This window comes from Kogia breviceps, chromosome 3 (genome assembly GCF_026419965.1).
Source record: "Kogia breviceps isolate mKogBre1 chromosome 3, mKogBre1 haplotype 1, whole genome shotgun sequence".
NCBI classification, from domain to species: domain Eukaryota; kingdom Metazoa; phylum Chordata; class Mammalia; order Artiodactyla; family Physeteridae; genus Kogia; species Kogia breviceps.
In genome coordinates, this window is record NC_081312.1 from 104,976,460 (window position 1) to 104,989,811 (window position 13,352).

The 13,352-nt window shown below is 42.7% G+C and overlaps 1 protein-coding gene and 1 non-coding gene across 4 annotated transcripts in view; one reads left to right on the forward strand and one right to left on the reverse strand.

Annotated features, from left to right (window-relative positions):
* Window positions 1-13,352, reverse strand: part of CHRNA5 (cholinergic receptor nicotinic alpha 5 subunit) — a 61,642-nt gene that overhangs the window by 33,581 nt on the left and 14,709 nt on the right. The window lies entirely within an intron of this gene.
* LOC131754069 (small nucleolar RNA SNORD116) lies at window positions 3,962-4,054 on the forward strand. The gene has a single exon (XR_009335118.1). It is a non-coding gene; the product is annotated as a small nucleolar RNA SNORD116 (small nucleolar RNA).

Genomic DNA, 13,352 nt, shown 5'->3' on the forward strand with positions numbered 1-13,352 from the left:
TTTGCAAGTTCTCATCACAAGAAAAAAATTTGTAACTGTGTATGGTGGCGGATGTTAACCAGACTTACTACGGTGATCATAAACAATTTTAAAAAATAATACCTTTTAGAGCAGTTTGAGGTTCATAGCAAATCTGAGGGGAAGGTACAGAGATTTTTATATGCCCTGCCCCCTCCACATGCATAGCTTCCCCCATTATCAACATCTCCATCAGAGCAGAACATTCCTTGCAACTGATGAACCTACACTGATACATCATTATCACCAAAATCTATAGTTTACATTACAATTGCCTCTTGATGTTATATATTCTATGGGTTTGGACAAATGTATGATGGCATGAATCCATCATTACGGCATCCTACAGTATTTCCACTGCCCTAAAAATCCTCTGTGCTCTGCCTATTCATCTCTCCCCCTTCAACCCCCAGCAATCACTGAATTTTTTACTGTCTCCATGGTTTTGCCTTTAATAGTCTATTTTGGGGCTTCCTTGGTGGCGCAGTGGTTGAGTCCACCTGCCGATGCAGGGGACGCGGGTTCATGCCCCGGTCTGGGAAGATCCCACATGCCGCGGAGCGTCTGGGTCTGAGAGCCGTGGCCGCTGGGCCTGCGCGTCCGGAGCCTGTGCTCTGCAATGGGAGAGGCCACAACAGTGAGAGGCCCGCGTACTGAAAAAAAAAAAAAAAAGTCTATTTTGATAACTATTTTAATAATAAATTATGGTACTTGAATGGTCTGAATGTTTGTTTCTTCCCAAAATTCATGTTGAAATCCTAACCTCCAAAGGTTATGGTATTGGTAGGTAGGGCCTTTGGGAGGTGCTTCAGTCATTAGGGTGGAATCCTCATGAACAGGGCTAGGGCCTTATAAAAAGGCTCCAGAGACCTGCCTAGCACATTCTGCCATAAGAGGACACAACAAGAAGTCTGAGACCTGGAAGAGGGCCCTCATCCAACCACACTGATCTCAGACTTCCGGCCCCCAGAAGTGTGAGAAATAAATTCCTGTTGTGTATAAGCTACTCAGTGTGTGGCATTTTGCTATAGCAGCCCAAATGGACTAAGCCAGCATTTGAGTAATATCAACTGCACATTTTTTTTTCTTTGTAAACCTCAACAGTACATTTTTAAAGTGTCAACAGCAAATGTGCAAACTTCCTTTATAAGTGAAGAGACTGAAGTTCTGAAAGGTTGTCATTTGCCCAGGATCATACAGCAAAAGGCTGGAAAGCTGACTTGTCACAAGGCTTTGAAGCCAGGTTTGTCAACCAAGTCCATGGTTTTTCCGTATCAAGTGATTCCACCTTTATAGGTTAAGTGCCAGTTAATCACAGAACTCTAATTGCAACCCAGATCAATCCTCTTTCCACTTACTCAGTAGGCTTCTTGAGGTTATGGAATATGAGAATAGGGGACTCTTTATGCATTGAAATGTTAAGCACTAACTTATATAACGATATAGAGAAACATCTTTATTTTTCTTAGTCATATATGTGATCCCTCCCCTGGGAGAGGCCTTCCTGATACCAATGGTACTAGGGTAAAAGAAGAATCCTGCTTCTCTCAAACACTGGTGATAGAAATGTAGAGTGTTACTGCCTTTTGGAAAAGTAATCTTGTAATATTTTAATCTTGCAAAATTTATCAAAAAATAAAAGTATATATTCCTTTAATTCAGCAACCCCACACCTAACTCCCATAGCAATAAAAGCACCAGTACATAAGGACATATGCACAAGAATGTTTACCACAGTAAACACTGTAGCAAAACTCTGGAAACAAAACAAACAATGAGAGTATAATATATCCATTACATGAAATATTATGAAGTCATTAAAAGGCTTACAGGACAAAGGTGCCAGGACCACTCAATGTGGGAAATGACAGTTTCTTCAACAAATAGTGTTGGGAAAACTGGTTAGCCACATGCAAAAGAATTAAGTTGGATGCTTACCTAACACCATATACAAAAATCAGCTAAAAATGGATTAAAGACCTAAATTTAAGACCTCAAACCATAAAACTCCAAGAAGAAAACATAGGGGAAAAGCTTCATGATACTGGATTTGGCAATGATTTCTTGGTAATGACACCAAAAGCACAAGCAATACAAACAAAAATAGACAAATGAGACTATACCTAACTTAAAAACTTCTAACTGCATCAAAGGATGTAATCAATTTTCTAAACAAGTATATACAAAATCTTTATAAATTCACATATTTCTCCAAAAGTGTACATGCAGTCTCAATTCACTGGGACAAAAATAAATATTTTTGTTCTCCACAGGTCACTGAATGAAGTCTTTGTACAGTTCAGGAAGCTATGGATAGAAACTGAGCTAGGTTTGAAAAACAATACTGTGTCATGTAAAAACAACAATTCATGGCTGCCATGGACAGCCACTTGCTCCCCTTCAGGATTCCAGGTCCCCTCGCGTGGCAGTGGTCTTCCATTTGAAGTCTTTCTGTGGTCCTCGTGGACAGCGCCTTGGATCTCTGTGAGGTCCTCAGTAGTGTCGCTATGTCGGAGGAGAGGTGCCAGGTTGTATGGGGTGGGGTCGCCGTCATCAAAGCAGACATGCTTGCTATCTTCCCTGGTGCTCAGTGTGCGCATGTTTGCATGACATCTGTGGCTTTCAGTCGGGTCGAGTCGCACTGCAGGCAGGAGGAGGGCACTTGGGACAAGACTGTTGAGCGTTTGAGCGTTTCCTTGGGGGTCAGGGCTGCAAATCCTGCCAGCTGGGGAGCTGGCCGGAACGTGGCCGGGAAGGTAGCCTAGTTTCCACTGTGGGGTTTGACCCTGGGTCATGGTTGCTGCAGACCACTGCTTCCCGTGGTCGGCATCCCTGCTGGTCCCCGGAAGGTGATTTGGCCTAGTTAGCCTGAAGTGGTACCTGGGCTGAATTCCTTTGGCCCCTTGAGAGGAAGACAGGCTGCATCTTGCCTGTAGCCAGCTGCAGGGCGGTGTCAGCCTACCCATGGGAGGCTCCCTTGTTCCTGGAAGCGCTGGGAGTGGCCCCAAGTGCACATCAGATGTGCTAGTAGCTGGCAGGGTCTCCAGGTCCACATAGATGTCACACTCACGGCCGGGAGGCTGGTTCCTCAAGTCTATGTGCTTTGGTCAGAAGGCAGGGCTGCTGGAGAGTGGGAGCCCGTGGCCTATTTCAACAGCCCATCGGGGTCAAAGTTCGCATGTGGCCTCTTGAAGGCGACTGGGGTCTTTCTCCATTCAGTGGGAGGGTCCGAGGCCGGGGCTCTGTGTATAAGGTGTGGCTTTTACTGTTCGAGGCTCTGCAGAGAAGCAAAGGGACACACAGAGACCAAGACGCAGATACAGAGGCACACGCAGAAACCCTCAAGCACATCCTTGCGTGCAATCACAGACACACGCATGCGTACACACATACACCCTCTCACACACGGGCCCACCTACGTGCCTACCTTCCTGCAGTTGTGCTGTCAGACATGCATTCAGTTCTCCTAAGTGATAGAGGTACTTGGGAAGCAGGTGCAGGGCTCACGCCCAAGTAAATGTTTGCATGAATCGTGTTCTCTGAGGACCCGGGTCCAATTCTGAAGCCTGCATGATTTATGTCTACTTCTCAGGTGTAGCTGCTGGGCAAGGCTGGCCGTCGGTGAAGACAAGAAGACGTTCGCGTGGTCTGAGGACTGGAGGTGGTAGGAAGACCTGGAAGAACTGAGGTAGGCCCAGGGTACCGAGCGTGGCTGTGGATACCTCAGGACGGTAGGCCTTCAAGCACTCCAAGCTGTGCCACTGGATATTAGGGTTTCCACAGACGGGCCCAGTGGCTGCAAGCATGGATTGACTGTTTCTCTTGCTGAGTGGCCTGGGGGCTATGGATTCCCCAGGCCGTTGGAGTACTCTGGGGTCACTGGCTCCTCTGCAGAGCCATGCAGCCTGCCCTGTCGGGTTCTGCAGTGTCCCAGCACATGCTCGGATCGATGATGACTCCCTTGTATGCATTCCTTGGAAAATCTGAAAAAAATGAGGGAGAAGACTCTACCGTCTCCTCATCGAAACTGAGGTCCAAAAAATAAAAATAAAAAAAACAATTCACAGTTGAACTGAAACACTGTGAATGTGTTAATACCTGCCATAAAACAACAATTTATCTAATACAATATTAACCTGCTTGTCATGTAACACAATGTTCATTGCAGCACTATTTACAATAGCCAGGACATGGAAGCAACCTAAGTGTCCATCGACAGATGAATGGATAAAGAAGATGTGGCACATATATACAATGGAATATTATTCAGCCATAAAAAGAAATGAAATTGAGTCATTGGTAGTGAGGGGGATGGACCTAGAGTCTGTCATACACAGTGAAGTCAGAAAGAGAAAAACAAATATCGTATGCTAACACATATATATGGAATCTAAAAAAAAAAAAAAAAAAAAAAGGTTCTGAAGAACCTAAGGGCAGGACAGGAAAAAAGAGACAGACATAGAGAATGGACTTGAGGACAGGGGAGGAGGAAGGGTAAGCTGGGACAAAGTGAGAGAGTGGCATGGACTTATATACACTACCAAATGTAAAATAGATAGCTAGTGGGAAGCAGCCACATGGCACAGGGAGATCAGCTCCATGCTTTGTGACCACCTAGAGGGGTGGGATAGGGAGGGTGGGAGGGAGAGGCAAGAGGGAGGGGATATGGGGATATATGTATATGTATAGCTGATTCACTTTGTTATACAACAGAAACAAACACAACAATGTAAGGCAATCATACTCCAATAAAGATGTTAAAAAAAATTAACCTACTTGCTAAACAGGCACTGATTTATAAGATGCATATATTTCCAAAACTGTTCAACATCTCTACTTATAAATTAATTCACAGGATTCATATAGTTGCTTTTTACTTTCAAAAGGGTGTTAGCAAAAATAATACAAGGAGACCTTCAAGATGGCAGAGGAGTAAGACGTTCCTCTCCACAAATACACCAGAAATACATCTACATGTGGAACAACTCCCACAAAACACCTACTAAACGCTGGCAGAAGACCTCAGACTTCCCAAAAAGCAAGAAACTCCCCACATACCCACATACCTGGGGAGGGTAGAAGAAAAAAGAAAAAACAGAGGCAAAAAAATAGGGACAGGACCTGCATATCTGGGAGGGAGCTGTGAAGGAGGAAAAGTTTCCACACACTAGGAAGCCCCTTCACTGGTGGAGATGGTGGGTGGGTGGGGTGGGGGAAGCTTCGGAGCCACAGAGGAGTGCACAGCAACAGGCGTGCAGAGGGCAAAGCAGAGAGATTCCTGCACAGAGGATCAGTGCCAACCAGCACTCACCAGCCCAAGAGGCTTGTCTGCTCACCCTCTGGGGTGGCAGGGGGGAGCTGGGAGCTGAGGCTCTGGCTTCGGAGGTCTGATCCCAGGGAGAGGACTAGGCTTGGCTGTGTGAACACAGCCTGAAGGGGTTAGTGCGCCACAGCTAGCCCAGAGGGAGTCTGGGAAAAAGTCTGGAACTGCCTAAGAGGCAAGAGACCATGGTTTTGGGGTGCGCGAGAAGGGATTCAGATCACCGCCTAAACGAGCTCCAGAGATGGGCGCAAGCCGCGTCTATCAGTGCATACACCAGAGACGGGCATGAAGCACTAAGTCTGCTGCTGCAGCCACCAAGAAGCCTATGTGCAAGCACAGAGCACTATCCACACTTCCCATCCCGGGAGGCTGTACAGCCCGCCAAGGACAGGGTCCCGTGATCCAGGGACAACTTCCTCAGGAGAACACACAGCACGCCTCAGGCTGTTGCAATGTCATGTTGGCCTCTGCTGCCGCAGGCTGGCCCCGCATTCTGTACACCTCTCTTCCCCTGGCCTGAGGGAGCCAGAGCCCCCTAATAAACTGCTACTTTAACCCCATCCTGTCTGAGTGAAGAATAGATGACCCAGGTGACCTAAACGCAGAGGCAGGGCGAAATCCAAAGCTGAAACCCAGGAGCTGTGAGAACAAAGAAGAGAAAGGGAATTTTCTCCCAGCAGCCTCAGGAGCAGTGGATTAAATCTCCACAATCAACTCGATGTACCCTGCATCTGTGTAATACCTGAATAGACAACAAATCACCCCAAAATTGAGGCAGTGGACTCTGGGAGCAACTGTAGACTTGGGGTTTGCTTTCTGCATCTAATTAGTTTCTGGTTTTATGTTTATCATAGTTTAGTACTTAGAGTTTATTATCATTGGTAGATTTGTTTATTGACTTGGTTGCTCTCTTTCTTTTATATATATATATTTTTTCCTTTTTCTCTTTTTGTGAGTGTGTATGTGTATGCTTCTCTGTGTGATTTTGTGCTTTTACCATTTGTCCTAGGGTTCTGTCTGTTTTTGGGGGGTTTTTTGTCTTTTTTTAGTATATTTTTTAGCACTTGTTATCATTGGTGGATTTGTTTTTTGGTTTGGTTGCTCTCTTCTTTATTTTTTTTTACTTTTAAATTTTTAAAAATTTTTTTAAAATTTTTTATTTTAATTATTTTATTTTTTCTTTCTTTCTTTCTTCTTTCTCTCTTTTCTTCTGAGCCATCTGGCTGACAGAATCTTGGTGCTCTGACCAGTGTCAGGCCTGTGCCTCTGAGGTGGGAGAGCTGAGTTCAGGCAACTGGTCCAAGAGAGACCTCCCGGCTCCACGCAATATCAAACAGCAAAAGCTCTCGCAGAGATCTATCTCCATCTCAACGCTAAGAACCAGCTCCACTCAACGACCAGCAAGCTACAGCGCTGGACACCCCGAGCCAAACAACTAGCAAGACAGGAACACAAGCCCACCCATTAGCAGAGAGGCTGCCTAAAGTCATAATAAGGGCACAGACACCCCAAAACACACCAAAGGACATGGTCCTGCTCACAAGAAAGACAGGATCCAGCCTTACTGACCAGAACACAGGCACCAGTCCCCTCCACCACAAAGCCTACAAAACCCACTGAAACAACCTTAGCCACTGCGGGCAGACACCAAAAACAATGGGAACACCAAACCTGCAGCCTGTAAAAAGGAGACCCCAAACACAGTAAGTTAAGCAAAATGAGAAAACAGAGAAACACATAGCAGATGAAGGAGCAAGGTAAAAGCCACCAGACCAAACAAAGAGGAAATAGGCAGTCTACCTGAAAAAGAATTCAGAGTAATGATAGTAAAGATAATCCAAAATCTTGGCAATAGAATGGAGAAAATACAAGAAACGTTTAACAAGGACCTAGAAGAACTAAAGGGCAAACAAACAATGATGAACAACACAATAAATGAAATTAAAAATTCTCTAGAAGGAATCAATACCAGAATAACTGAGGCAGAAGAATGGATAAGTGACCTGGAAGATAAAATAGTGGAAATAACTACCACAGAGCAGAAGAAAGAAAAAAGAATGAAAAGAGTTGAGGACAGTCTCAGAGACCTCTGGGACAACATTAAACACACCAACATTCAAATTATAGGGATCCCAGAAGAAGAAGAGAAAAAGAAAGGGACTGAGAAAATATTTTTAGAGATTATAGCTGAAAACTTCCCTAATATGGGAAGGGAAATAGTCAGTCAAGTCCAGGAAGCCCAGAGAGTCCCATACAGGAAAAATCCAAGGAGAAACATGCCAAGACACATATTAATCAAACTATCAAAAATTAAATACAAAGAAAAAATATTAAAAACAGCAAGGGAAACACAACAAATAACATACAAGGGAATCCCCATAAGGTTAACAAATGATCTTTCAGCAGAAACTCTGCAAGCCAGAAGGGAGCAGCAGGACATATTTAAATTGATGAAAGGGAAAACCTACAACCAAGAGTACTCTACCCATCAAGGATCTCATTCAGATCTGACGGAGAAATTAAAACATTTACAGACAAGCAAAAGCTAAGAGAATTCAGCACCACCAAACCAGCTTTACAACAAATGCCAAAGGAACTTCTCTAGGCAGGAAACACAAGAGAAGGAGAAGACTTACAATACCAAACCCCTAAAAATTAAGAAAATGGTAATAGGAACATACATATTAATAACTACCTTAAATGTAAATGGATTAAATGCTCCAACCAAAGGACACAGACTGGCTGAATGGATACAAAAACAAGACCCAAGGGGCTTCCCTGGTGGCCCAGTGGTTGAGAGTCCACCTGCCGATGCAGGGGACACGGGTTTGTGCACCGGTCCGGGAGGATCCCACATGCCGCAGAGTGGCTGGGCCCATGAGCCATGGCCGCTGAGCCTGCGCGTCCGGAGCCTGTGCTCCGCAACGGGAGAGGCCACAGCAGTGAGAGGCCCGTGTACCACACACACACACACAAAAATCAAGACCCATATATATGCTGTCTACAAGAGACCCACTTCAGACCTAGGGACACATACAGACTGAAAGTGAGGGGATGGAAAAACTTATTCCATGCAAATGGAAATCAAAAGAAAGCTGGAGTAGCAATTCTCATATCAGACAAAATAGACTTTAAAATAAAGACTATTACAAGACACAAAGAAGGACACTACATAGTGATCATGGGATCAATTTAAGAAGATAAACAATTGTAAATATTTATGCAGCCAACATAGGAGCACCTCAATACATAAGGCAAATGCTAACAGTCATAAATGGGGAAATCAACAGTAACACAATCATAGTAGGGGACTTTAACACCCCACTTTCACCAATAGACACATCATCCAAAATGAAAAAAAATAAGGAAACATAAACTTTAAATGATACATAGAACAAGATGAACTTAATTGATATGTATAGGAGATTCTGTCCAAGAACAACAGAATACACTTGCTTCTTAAGTGTTCATGGAACATTCTCCAGGATAGATCATATCTTGGGTCACAAATCAAGCCTTGGTAAATTTCAGAGAATTGAAACTGTATCAAGTATCTTTTCTGACCACAAGCTATGAGATTAGATATCAATTACAGGAAAAAATCTGTAAAAATACAAACATATGGAGGCTAAACAATACACTACTAAATAACCAAGAGAACACTGGAGAAATCAAAGAGGAAATCAATAAATACTAGAAACAAATGTCAATTAAAACACAACGACCCAAAACCTAGGGAATGCAGCAAAAGCAGTTCTAAGAGGGAAGTTTATAGCAATACAATCCTACCTCAAAAACAAGAAAAATCTCAAATAAACAACCTAACCTTACACTAAAGCAATTAGAGAAAGAAGAATAAAAAAACCTCAAAGTTAGCAGAAAGAAAGAAATAAAAAACATCAGATCAGAAATAAATGAAAAACAAATGAAGGAAACAATAGCAAAGATCAATAAAACGAAAAGCTGGTTCTTTGTGAAGATAAACAAAATTGATAAACCATTAGCCAGACTCATCAAGAAAAAAGAGGAGAAGACTCAAATCAATAGATTTAGAAGTGAAAAACGAGAAGTAACAACTGACACTGCAGAGATACAAAGGATCATGAGAGATTACTACAAGCAACTATATGCCAATAAAATGGATACCCAGGAAGAAATGGACAAATTCTTAGAAAAGTACAACTTTCCGAGACTGAACCAGAAAGAAACAGAAAATATAAACAGACCAATCACAAGCACTGAAATTCAGACTGATTAAAAATCTTCCAACAAACAAAAGCCCAGGACCAGATGGCTTCACAGGCGAAGTCTATCAAACATTTAGAGAATAGTTAACACCTCTCCTTCTCAAACTCTTCCAAAATACAGCAGAGGGAGAAACACTCCCAAACTAGTACTATGAGGCCCATCACCCTGATACCAAAACCAGACAAAGACGTCACAAAGAAAGAAAACTACAGGCCAATATCACTGATGAACATGGATGCAAAAATCCTCAACAAAATACTAGCAAACAGAATTCAACAGCACAATAAAAGGATCATACACCATGATCAAGTGGGATTTATCCAAGGAATGCAAGGATTCTTCAATATACGCAAATCAATCAATGTGATACACCATATTAACAAATTGAAGGAGAAAAACGATATCATCTCAATAGATGCAGAAACATCTTTTGACAAAATTCAACAACCATTTATGATAAAAACCCTGCAGAAAGTAGGCATAGAGGGAACTTTCCTCAACATAATAAAGGCCATATATGATAAACCCACAGCCAACATCGTTCTCAAGGGTGAAAAACTGAAACCATTTCCACTAAGATCAGGAACAAGACAAGGTTGCCACTCTCACCACTATTAATCAACATAGTTTTGGAAGTTTTAGCCACAGCAATCAGAGAAGAAAGAGAAATAAAAGGAATCCAAATCGGAAAAGAAGAAGTAAAGCTGTCACTGTTTGCAGATGACATGATACTATATACATAGTGAACCCTAAAGATGCTACCAGAAAACTACTAGAGCTAATCAATGAATTTGGTAAAGTAGCAAGATACAAAATTAATGCACAGAAAACTCTTGCATTCCTATACACTAATGATGAAAAATCTGAAAGAGAAATTAAGGAAACACTCCCATTTACCACTGTAACAAAAAGAATAAAATACCTAGGAATAAACCTACCTAAGGAGACAAAAGACTTGTATGCAGAAAACTATAAGACACTGATGAAAGAAATTAAAAATGATACAAACAGATGGAGAGATATACCATGTTCTTGAATTGGAAGAATCAATAATGTGAAAATGACTATACTACCCAAAGCAATGTACAGAGTCAATGCAATCCCTATCAAACTACCAGTGGCATTTTTCACAGAACTAGAACAAAAAATTTCACAATTTGTATGGAAACACAAAGGACCCCGAATAGCCAAAGCAATCTTAAGAAAGAAAAATGGAGCTGGAGGGATCGAACTCCCAGACTTCAGACTATACTACAAAGCTACAGTAATCAATACAGTATGGTACTGGCACAAAAACAGAAATATAGATCAGTGAAACAGGATAAGGGCTTCCCTGGTGGCGCAGTGGTTGACAGCCTGCCTGCCGATGCAGGGCACGCAGGTTCGTGCCCTGGTCCGGGAAGATCCCACGTGCTGCGGAGCAGCTGGGCCCGTGAGCCATGGCCGCTGAGCCTGTGTGTCCGGAGCCTGTGCTCCGCAACGGGAGAGGCCATAACAGTGAGAGGCCCACGTACCACAAAAAAGAAAAAAGAAAAAGAAAAAGAAACAGGATAGAAAGCCCAGAGATAAACCCACGCACATATGGTCACCTTATTTTTGATAAAGGAGGCAGGAATATACAGTGGAGAAAAGACAGCCTCTTCAATAAGTGGTGCTAGGACAACTGGACAGATACATGTAAAAGAATGAAATTAGAACACTCGCTAACACCATACACAAAAATAAACTTAAAATGGATTAAAGACCTAAATGTAAGGCCAGACAGTATAAAACTCTTAGAGGAAAAAATAGGCAGAACACTCTATGACATAAATCACAGTAAGATCCTTTTTTTTCTTCACAGTATGCAGGCCTCTCACTGCTGTGGCCTCTCCTGTTGCAGAGAACAGGCCCCGGACGTGCAGGCTCAGTGGCTATGGCCCACAGGCCCAGCCACTCCGTGGCATGTGGGATCCTCCCGGACCAGGGCACGAACCCATGTCCCCTGCATCGGCAAGCAGACTCCCAACCACTGCGCCACCAGGGGAGCCCTGACCGCAAGATTCTTTTTGACCTACCTTATAGAGAAACAGAAATGAAAATGAAAATAAACAAATATGACCTAATGAAACTTAAAAGCTTTTGCACAGCAAAGGAAACCATAAACAAGACAGAAAGACAACCCTCAGAATGGGAGAAAATATTTGTAAATGAAGCAACTGACAAAGGATTTATCTCCAAAATTTACAAGCAGCTCATGCAGCTCAATATCAATAAACAACTCAATCCAAAAATGGACAGAAGACCTAATATGACATTTCTCCAAAGAAGATATACAGATTGCCACCAAACACATGAAAGGATGCTCAACATTACGAATCATTAGAGAAATGCAAATCAAAACTACAATGATATATCACCTCACACCAGTCAGAATGGCCATCATCAAAAAATCTACAAACAATAAATGCTGGAGAGGGTGTGGAGAAAAGGGAACCCTCTTGCACTGTTGGTGGGAAGTAAATTGATACAGCCACTATGGAGAACAGTATGGAGGTTCCTTAAAAAACTACAAATAGAACTACCATACGACCCAGCAATCCTGCTACTAGCCACATACCCTGAGAAAACCATAATTCAAAAAGTGTCATATACCACAGTGTTCACTGCAGCTCTATTTACAATAACCAAGACATGGAAGCAACCTAACTGTCCATCAACAGATGAAAGGATAAAGAAGATGTGGCACATATATACAATGAAATATTACTCAGCCATAAAAAGAAACGAAATTGGGTTATTTGTAGTGAGGTGGGTGGACCTAGAGTCTGTCATACAGAGTGAAGTAAGTCAGAAAGAGAAACAAATACTGTATGCTAACCCATATATATGGAATCTAAAAAATAAAGAAAATGTTTCTGAAGAACCTAGGGGCAGGACAGGAATAAAGATGCAGACGTAGAGAATGGACTTGAGGACACGGGGAAGGGGAACAGTAAGCTGGGACGAAGTGAGAGTGGCATGGACATATATACACTACCAAATGTAAAATAGATAGCTAGTGGGAAGCAGCCACATAGCACAGGGAGATCAGCTCGGTGCTTTGTGACCACCTAGAGGGGTGGGATAGGGAGGAAGGTGGGAGGGAGACACAAGAGGGAGGAGATATGGGGATATATGTATATGTATATCTGATTCACTTTGTTATAAAGCAGAAACTAACACACCATTGTAAAGCAATTATACTCCAATGAAGATGTTAAAAAATAATAATACGAAATGGTCTCTTTGCAATCAACATTTGGCAAGGTACAAAATATTTGCAAATCATATATCTGATAAGGAGATAATATCCAGAATATGTAAAGAACTCCTACAACTCAACAAGAACAAAACCCCTAAGTAACCCTATTAAAAAATCGGGCAAGGACTTGAATACACATTTCTGCAAAGATGACATTAAAATGACTAACAAGCATATGAAAAGATGTTCAACATCACTAATCATTAGAGAAACATAAATCAAAAATCTCAAGATGGGGACTTCCCTGGTGGCGCAGTGGTTAAGAATCTGCCTGCCAATGCAGGGGACATGGGTTTGATCCCTGTTCCGGGAAGATCCAACACGCCGTGAAGCAACTAAGCCCATGTGCCACAACTACTAAAGCCTGCAGGCTCTAGGGCCTGTGTGCCGTAACTACTGAGCCCACATGCGGCAACTACTGAAGCCCACGCACCTAAAGCCCATGCTCTGCAACAAGAGAACCACCGCAATGAGAAGCCT